We start from the raw sequence: 10,666 nt of genomic DNA, 5'->3' as shown, positions 1-10,666 counted from the left end.
GGATTCAATAGAAATAGAAATCAGTTCTTAAATATACACAAATTTCTGAAGACTCTGTCACCTACTCTGACTCTTCTTGATTGCTGATTATCATTGTGTTCTTCCCCATGTTTCTGAGAAGAGAAGGAAATGGCATAATATAGTCATCCATATTTCTGCCTATCTATTACAAATTGGTTACATAGCTAGAGATTTATAAAACCTCTAGTCAAAATATTGTATACCGTCAGGACCAGGAGAGTTATATAAAATTCTGTTTGTTAATTGCAATGGCTCAAATCCCACATTTTTAATTAAATAATTAGAAGTAATTTGACAAAGTGACTAAGAAAGTGTTGTTGAAGAGGGGAAGAATGAGGAGAATGTGGAATTTAAAAAAATAAGATGAGAGAATATCCAGAAAAAAGGGGATCAACTGTATTATAATATTAAAGAGAAGGCAAATAAGAGGCAGATGAAAGAAGACATTAAATTTGAATCTGATGATCAGGAAGTCATTAGTGACATTTGAGAAAGAAAGAAAAAATCAGTGTAATGGTGGGGATAGAAATTAGATCAGAAAGCATTGAAGAGAAAAAGTGTGGTAAAGAAGTGAAGAGATGAGCTATAGATAACTTTTTTAGGTTCAAGGTACAGAATTGAAGTTGTAATGTAAGCTAGAGACCATCTATTCCAACCCATTCATTATGTAGAAGATGAATGTGAGACCCATGGAGGCTAATTAATTGTCTTATTAAAAGTCATATTATCAGAAGTATAAAAAATATTAATTTTGAAGTCAGATCATTTCATTACAAAGAGATAGGAAGCTAGCTGCATGGATAAGGAGACCTGAAGGAAGGCATTTTGTTCATGATAGAAGAAAAGTAATTAAAGTTTATAAGTGAATGAGATGTAGCTAGTAGACAAAGAGACATTCAACCTACATGAAAGAGGTGATGACTACTGGTGTTAGGTGTTAGGAGGTAAAAGTGGTATGGAATAGGGATAAAAGACTTTGCATTAGCAAAGAATAAAGATGTTTCTTTGAATCAAGAGGAAGGAGAAAAAATCAGTGATGGTTTAGATCATCTCTGTAAAGTTATATACTATGTCATATTAGTACTAAAAATGATGTATTAAATATATTTGTACAAGTTGGTTTGGTATCCTAACCATATTTGCAACTTTTTTTTTCCCCTGAGAAGAGATATTCTAAGTTCAAGTGATGAATTTATAAACTTTTGAAATATGATCCATTCATTTCATTAGGGAGAATCTGTATAATTAGGAACTTGAGTATTTTAATTAAAAAGGAATTCCAGAATGACCTGCAGCATACCATAGATTTTCTGTCAACATAATTTAATTACAAGAAATAGTATCACTGTTTTATAGTATTCTGAGAGTATAGCAATATTTCTATTACTTAACATCTTTTTTTTGTTATAATTTTTAAAATGCCAAATGCAAAAATTATGAAGAATTTACATTTAAAATTTTTCTTATAAGAGACTCATTGAGTAGAAGATAATATATCCTTAAATCAAGCACTCTCTGTGCTACCCTGAAAGAGACAGCTGATTTGCATCTCCTGATGTTTTATGTGACTGTGAGTAGATACTTGTAATGATCTTACTGTTGAGAATTATAGAATTGAATCTAAAATTTAATTATTTAAATCTAAAAGATTGAGAGCTATAAGGGTCCTTAGGAGTCATTGAGAAGTCATTTGACAGAAAAGGAAACTGAGTCAGGGAAGTTAAGTGATTTACCTGGCATCAAACAACTAACAAGAGTATGAGGGGTTTTTGAAACCAGGCCCAATACTGTTCACAGTGCTATCCCTCAGTTTCACTTTCCAAAATAATTGTCTTATCAGAGCAGCTGAATTTCTTCTCTTCATATTCAACAGAATTTTGGTTAAACAGGGTTATGTTTAGGTGTGACACACTATCAAGATTTTGTATGCTTGTAAATCTCTGCATGACTTAAAGAAAAATACAATTCAACCAATATTTGCCTAAAATCTGGTTTCAAATGAAATTTTGTATTCTTGTATGTCTTGTCTCTCAGTCTCTCAAAATGGGGGGAAAATGAGCCTCCAATTTTAAATTTACTCCAATCAAGCATTTTTCATTTTCAGACAAAACTTTATCTGACATATGTGATGATAATTTTAGCTTATTAAAAATATAGAAGAGAAAATCTACAGAATTTTTTTTTCCTCAAGACCACTCAGAAATCTTGTTTCCTTAAAGCCTGGAGTATATTCAGTCATATCTTAGCTTTCACACACAGAAATGCTTTCTACAATCATGCTCATACTCTGGATTTTTTTTTAAATAGCTTTATTTAATTACCATCTTGAAATTGATTTCTGAATCTGAGGGATGATGACTATTGAGTTCCCATAATGTGTGTGTGTGTGTGTGTGTGTGTCTGTTCTGACTTCTAGAGTTTCTGTTCTTCCATTCTGTTTTGCAGTATATCTGCTACCAAAATTTCCTGGGCTTGGAATGAAGCAGTACAGGCGAGAATTCTCAGAAGATTTTCAGAAAAGAAACTGAAAATCAGTGGGTGAAAAAACCAGAAGAAGAATCCCTGCAACCTAGGCAGTGATATCTTCTCATCATAAAAGCTTCTTTTGGTACCATTCAGTAACTTCCTTGCCCACCATATTTTTTTCCTTTTTTTTTGTTGGAAGCAACAGGGGTTAAGTGATGTTCCCAATGTCACACAGCTACTACATGTCTGAGGCTGGATTGGAACACAAATTCTCTTGTCTCCATGGCCTGGCTTCCATACGTTGGGCCACATAACTTAACCCCTGCCCTTTCCCCACCATCTCAAGGTAGGCTTCTTAGCTAGGAAGATTGTTCTTCTCCTGCAGTCTTCTGAATTTAGAAGATTCTTCTGCCCTTAGAAGATCCTTCTGCCCTCACAATCATCATTTCCTCTTTGGAACTTCATATTGAAGGAGAGCTGCAGGAAGGTCACATTCATTCCAGTCATCTTTGCATCCTACTCCTGAGTTAGACATTTCTCTGCAATGGTCTGGTTTGGAAAATCGCCACCACTACTTAGCTTTTTTGCTATATAATGTATCATCTTCCCTCTTTAAACTATAAATTCTTTATCTAGGGAAGTGACCATTTTTTTTTTTGCTTGGATTTGCCTTCCCAGGTATTAGGAAATGTTTTTATTTGCTAATTATTTGCATTTCAATTTTTTTTTGTTTGGTCTCTAATTTCACTTCTTAACTTTGACTCTTGTTTCTTTTAATAGGTTTCTCATCCTCACTTGGAGTCTTACTGGATAGTTCTTTTCCTTTTCTAGTTTTCCTGCTTGTGATTGTTACCAAGTTGTGCCTTTCATTGAGTCCTTCTGCAATTCTGCCCTGGGTTTCTATTAATCCACTGTATTCATTCATTATATTAAAGATTTTATTTAATTTGTTCAAAATTTCCTTATCTCCACTAGGGATTCCAAGTGAAGGTCACTCTCATTCTTGTTATGTCTTTGAAACTTCTCTAGCTTTGCATTTGCTGCAGATACTATTGCCAAGTCCCCTTCCTTGAAAGTCCAAAGTTAATTTGGGAAGTACTGTGATTAATATCCTTCCCCCTCTGAATTTGTTCACATTCCCTGTATTTCAGCCCTTTGTTGTTTAATCATTTTTGTTTTGTTTCATTTTCTTGGGATCTACCTACTATAAATTCTTTTCATTTTATTTTAATTTTGCTTTTATTTCTGTTGTTGAATTTTCATATTTTCTTGAAGTGTCTTTAAATGGAGGAAATGTATTTAGCTGATGTTTCCATCATTTTATCAGAATTAAAGGGGAAAATCCTTCCTTTTTCTATGGGAAATATGCATTTAGGCATTTCATTTTGCTGACTAAAAAATATACAGGCAGGTGGTAATAGCCCTCTCTAAGGGTAGTTTTATTTTTTTCTGCTAAAGATTTTTAATGTAGCATTAGAATAAATTTAAGTATGAAGAATTGGGTTCAATAAAGAACATATGGGAACTGCCAAATAACTTATCCACTTTTTATATAGTTATCTACCACATGTTTGGCACTAGTTTATTATGATATTATATTTCTCATCATATATAACATCGTGATTACAAAAGAGGTCATGAACAGTCAGAAATGACATCAAAAGGACTAAGAAAAAAGAGGAAACACACTCATTCACACACATATAGTTATAAATGAACTCTCATTCTTCCTCAGACAGTAGTTAGATGACCATGGGTAAGTCACTTAACCTCTCTCAGCCTGTTTCATCATTTGCAAAAATAAAGATAATAAATAATAGCACCTACATCACAGGGTTGTTGTGAGGAACAGATAAGCTAATATATGTAAAACACTTGCAAACCTTAAAGCATTATAAAAATCTATTATTATAATTGTTGGTATTATAATAATTGTTAATATTATTATCAATATCTGACTAGAAAAATAGTAACAGAATATAATGGAAGAACTCATTAAAAAACAAAATAAAGAATATAATTTTCCTTTATAGAACATTATTCTAATTATCTGTCTATCTTCTATTTTTGTCAATTTATCATTCATTGTCTACAGAAATGCAGTCCTTTAGTTTTATGGTAATAATAGCACACTGTTTCAGAGGGCAAAGTTAATTCATTTGGAATGATGGGAGAATATAATTACTGACATTGGAAGTAGGCCAAGAAATCAAGTTTATTATCTCTACTCCCACAAAAAAAGCTTCCATGGTATTACCAAATACATCAGAAATCCAAAATGAAATGGAATAGAGAGTAGGAGAAACATTTGTTTTGTGGTGACCTTTTAATGACATAAGACAGCATACCATTCATTTCCATACACTAGATTATCAGGATGTGGGTGGTTGTGGTGATAGTGGCAGAATAAAAGTTTCATGAAGCACAGCAAAAATAGCTATTACCAGAGGCCAGTGGTTTGGTTCTTGGATTCTCATTTTGGAACACTGACTAATGCCTTTAATCAGTGTTTGGATCTACAGTCAGAGGACCTAGATTTGAATTCTACCTTTTTTACTTAGTACTTGTGTGGCTTTCAGTGAATCAATTACTGTATTGATATCAGCATCATTTTTTTCCTCACCTATAAAAATGAGGAGATTGTATTAATTAATTTTCTGAGCTCTAAGGACCTCTATTAAATAACTATACTTCATTCAGGTTCAGTCTGAAAATGTGTTTATATATATATATATATATATGTAAATATATATGCATATATATAATATACCCACAAACATATACATACACACATGAACAATACATATATGTATGTACATACCTATGTATATGTATGCATACACACACGTATGCGTGTTTGTTTTTGGAATGAACGCCCAACATGTACAGTCTGTTTTGGTCTCACAATGAGGACTTTATGCTTGTCTAAGAGTATGGGGTTTAATTTTTAATCACTTGTCTAAGCACTTTCATTGTTAGTTATACATATACATATCAATCTGAGAATCTCTCTAGACTTGCGGAAACTTAGGAAGTCTAATAATTCCATTCTAACACATTCCTTCAGAAAGAAGGAAGATTCCTTTAAGTTGCTCATGCTTCTTGACTTGTCAAACTTCATATGATGAAGGTTTGCCTTCAGTGCTGTAAATTACAGTTAAGTACACTTCTGAAGCCTGAATCTATCCCAAGAATATCTCTTAATATTTTATCACTGGAAGCTTCTCTTAAAATCATTGTCATTGAATGAGTTTCTTCTCCATTGTCCAGTGAAACCTTTCTCCACATTATCCATATTTTTCTTCCTTCATTGCTTCCTTCTTTCATTCATTTTTTCTTTCTTCCTTCCTTCCTTTATTTTTTTCTCTTCAGATCACTGCTTTTTTAATGCTATATCTTTGTTACAGAGGTTTTGTTTTTGCCATGAGGAGCATGAGAAGAAAAGCAGATTTCTGTTCATTTAAAATAAAGTATTTTATCTTTCACATGTGGAAAATATTTGAGACTGTAGAAGACCAAGATGGATATTAGCATGGTGATATAGAAAGAATATTGATTTAGAAAGCAAAAATACGTGTTTATTACACCTATTTATTTTTGCCATTAACTGTCTTCATGATTTTTAATAAGTCATTTATCCTTATTGAATCTCTATTTGGTCATATGAGGGTTTTAGAGTAGGTGATCACTAAGGTAGCTTGAACTCTGACATTCTAACTGCCAAATTGCATGATGGGTTCCATCAAAACTAAACTGGATTGATTCACAGAACCTTTTGTTTGTGTTCCATTCTCCACCTTGCTTCTTCTTAATAGCATTCACTTGTTCCTGTAATGCCTGTTTAGGGTCCATTTCACAATATTATAGCTGAACACATTTATGCAAATGTTATACATTATATTCACTGTAAATACATTTATCATTTTCAAATATTAATGGGAAATGTATTACTAATTAAACTATGCTTCATAGCTTACATAATTAAGGTAATATCAATTTTCTATTATAAAATCCTAGTCTTGAGAAGATTCAATTTCTTTTTATTCAAATGCTTTATTAACTTTTGATTTACATCATTCATTTCTGAAAGATTTTAAGTTACAAATTTTCTCCCCTTTTTTCCCCTACCCACCTCCCCAAAATAGCAGTTCCACAGGATATCCCCTCCTCCAATCTGCTCTCTCCCATATTTTCTCCCATACCCCTTTCTACTTTTCCAGTGGATCTCCATGCCCCAGTGCCTGTATATCTTATTTCCCAATTACATGTGAAATAGTATTTATAAAAGTACATATATTTGAATATTTGATTTTAAAACTTTGAATTCCACATTCATTCCCTTCCTCCCTTTTCACCCACCCTTACTGGGAAGATAAGTAGTTCAGTATAGGTTGTACATGTGTGGCTAAGGCAAAACAATAACATGGTAGATATATTGTAAAAGAATGACTATATTTCCCTCCCTCCTATCCCATAACCCACTTGTTCTATTTTCTACTTTGATCCCATCCTTTTTCAAAAGTGGATACTTCCAACTTCCCTCCCCCCCAGCCTGCCCTCCCTTCCATCATGCCCCCCGCTCATCACTTTCCCCCCTACTCTCCTGTGGGGTGAGATACCCTATTTAGTGTGTATTCCATTCCCTCCCTGAGCAAAATTCAATGGGAATAAGGTTGATCCATTCCCTTTTGCCTTACTATTCTTCCCCTCCATTGTGACCATTTTCCCTTGCCTCTTCTTTTATTTTTTAAAGCAATTGGGGTTAAGTAACTTGCTCAAGATAACAAGGCCACGTGTTTCTGGGTGGATGCTAAGTGTCTGAGACCGGATTAGATCCCCAGGTCATCCTGACACTGGGGCCAGTGCTCTTACTTGCTGTGCTACCTGGGCGCCCCATCCCTTGCCTCTTCTATATGAGATAGTTTACCCCATTCTGTCTCTCCTCATCTCCTTTCATTATATTCCCCTCTTACCTCTTAATTTCACCTTTTAAGTATCATCCCTTCCTGTTAAATTTGTCCTGTGCCCTCTATCTATGTATAACTGTAAACATATGCCCATAAACCCTCATATATAGACATATATATTCCCTTCAACTACTGAGAAAGGTTTCATAAAGTTACAATTATTGTTTTCCATGTAGGAATGTTAATAGTTCAACTTTGATAAGTTCCTTATGGTATCTTTTCCCTGTTTACCTTCTCATGCTTCTCTTGCTTCTTGTATCAGAATGTCAAATTTTCTATTTAACTGTGGTTTTTTCAACAAGAATTATTGAAAGTCCTTTATTCTACTGAATGGCCATATTTTCCCCTGAAAAATGATACTCAGTTTTGCTGGGTAGGTGACTCTTGGTTTTAATCCCAGCTCCTTTGACCTCCAGAATATCATATTCCAAGCCCTTCCATCCCTCAATGTAGAAGCTGCCAGATCCTTGGTTATCCTGATTGTGTTTCCACAATATTCAAATTGTTTCTTCCTGGCTACTTGTAATATTCTCTCCTTCATCTGGGAATTCTGCAACCTGGCTATATTATTCCTAGGAGTTTTCTTTTTGGGATCTTTTGCAAGAGGTGATCTGTGGATTCTTTTAAGCTCTGTTTTTCCCTCTGGTTCTAACACATCAGGGCAGTTATTTTGAGAACTTCCTGGAGGATGATTTCTTACTTTGATCATGGCTTTCAGGTAGTCCAATAATTTTTAAATTATCTCTCCTGGATCTATTTTCCAAGTCAGTGGTTTTTCCAATGAGATGTTTCACATTGCCTTCTATTCTTTCATTTGTTTGGATCTGTTTAACAGTCTTTTGATTTTTCATAAAGTCATTAGTTTCCATTTGCTATAATATAATTCTGAAGCAAGGAGTCTCCTCATTGACCTTTTGATAATCTTTTTCCATCTGGCATATTCAGCTTTTTAAGGCATTCTTCTCCTCATTGCCTTTTTGAGCCTCTTTTGACATTTGATTTAGTCTATTTTTTAAGCTGTGATTTTCCTCAGTCAGGCTGTTGACTCTCATTTCATAATTTTCTTGCATTGTTCTCATTTCTCTTCCCATTTTTTCCTCCACTTCCCTTATCAGCTTCTTAAGGTCCTCTATGGCCTGTAACCAGCTCGTATTTTCCTTTGAAGCTTTTGGTACAGTTCTGACTTCACTGTCTTCCTCCTGTTCCATATTTGCTCCTTTTTGTCCCCAAAATAGGAGTCTAATGTTGGAATCTTCTTTCTGCTTTGTTTCCTTTGCCTGGTCCTGTCACCCCTGGGCTTTTTGCCACAGTAGGACTCTGCCACCAGACAGGGGAGATTTCATCCAAAACTTTGGGGTTTTCTCAGCTGCCAGAGGTATTAGATGCATGCCCATTCTGAGGTCTCCCCACACTCTGGCAAGCTGGACACACACCCCAGGAACTCCACCCTAGACCACAATCCAGATCCAAGAACATTAAAGCAAGAGCAATTACCCCTCAGACTGGTGCTTGGTCCCCTTACACTCTGCAGGCCAGGAGCTGAAGCTGCCACATGGCTCTGGTTGGCTGTGCTGGTGTCTCAACAACTTCTTTCCCCAGGGGCAAAAGCCAGTATTCCCACTTACTAGGTCCCAAAGTCCAGAATGCACTGACCTCTCACTTTGACTTTCACATCTATGTGTTGATAAATCTGGAAAGGCCACAGCTGCTGCTGATCTGGAGTCCCTCTGGCCAGCAGCTGACCAGGCCTTCCCTGGAGCTAAAGCCTGGGTTTGGGGCTGGGCTTGGCTCCCAGAGCGCTGTGCTGGCTGATTCCTGCTGGCCTGCCAGGCTGTCCTCATAGGGAGCTTAGCTTCTCTGTGTCATTTTGTGGGTTCTTCAGCTCCAAAGTTTGTTTAGAGTCCCCTTTTTACATGGATTGGGGAAGGTGGAAGCCAGAGGCATGGGGAGGTCCTGCTTCTATTCCTGAAGATTAAATTTCCAAAGAATACCCATTGCCATAGCTTTTGGGGAAATATACAACACAAAATACATTTCCAATTAGAAGCATAACCAGCAGTTTCTTACAGAGTGCTATTGATCACTTTGCACAAATAACATAAAAAATTAACTGAAAAGATAGAAATTTCTGTGCTTCAGATAAGGACACTCAGGAAACCTGGGTTACATCAAAGCAAAAATTTAAAAAAAATGGAATGGCAAATATTGTATCCATCCAAAAGTTCATGTCATAAAATTTATTGAAGAAATTTTGGAGGGTATTCAATGCCATTTAGTGAGAGGAAAGTCTCTAAAACAACCAGCATACATGCTCTTTAAAATTTTCTACAATAGGGGCAGCTAGGTGGTGCAGAGAATAGAGCACTGGCACTGAAGTCAGGAGGACATGAGTTCAAATCTGACCTCCGACACTTAACAATTACTATCTGTGTGACCTTGGACAAGTCACTTAACCCCAACTGCCCCTCCAAAAACCAAAAAGTGTAAATAAATATATTAAATTTTCTACAATAAAATAAGAGATCTCTCCAATAAAACCTCAGGATAGATCTGTTTTCAGAATGTTGGCTTCAAATCAATAAAATAAAATACATGGGATTACAAAGGAAACCAACTACATCGATATATAGATAAATAGATATATCTATATATCTATATATATATGTAGATATATGTATATATCTATAGATTTATATATAGAGAGATATAGATAGATATAGATATAGATAGATATAGATATAAAGTTCACTGACCCCAAGTAAGGAACATCTGCTCTAAAATATTTCATTGAATCTTTTGATTTGGCAATTAAAATGGAATAGAATGTGTGGGTGGGAAGAGATCCAGATAGCCAACAGAAGTCTGTTGAAAGGAAAGCCCCTAAAATGTTACTAAAGGAGTACAGTTTAGCAATCCTATATTGGAATGTAGTTGTAAGTACTTTCTAACCCTAAATCAGATATTGCATTATACCATAGAACCTACCCTTAATGAGCAAATTGTTTAGGTAAAGAAGAGACAAGTAATCCATAGCTTTAAAACCTAGGAATGTTTGTTAACTGATTATCTCTATATGGCAAGATCTTGGACCCAGCAAACAAAGCTCTTCTTTTGGGGAAAAATACAATACAAAAACCAATAAAAACCCCACAAAATTAAACAAACACTGTGAAATGCTATAGCCAAGGCTCTGAGAAGTGATAAAGCGTACT

Source organism: Petaurus breviceps, unplaced genomic scaffold (genome assembly GCF_028583685.1).
Source record: "Petaurus breviceps papuanus isolate PSGF00001 unplaced genomic scaffold, PetGlider_PUasm1.0 90638, whole genome shotgun sequence".
In the NCBI taxonomy this organism is placed as follows: Eukaryota; Metazoa; Chordata; class Mammalia; order Diprotodontia; family Petauridae; genus Petaurus; species Petaurus breviceps.
This window is presented reverse-complemented; position numbering follows the sequence as displayed.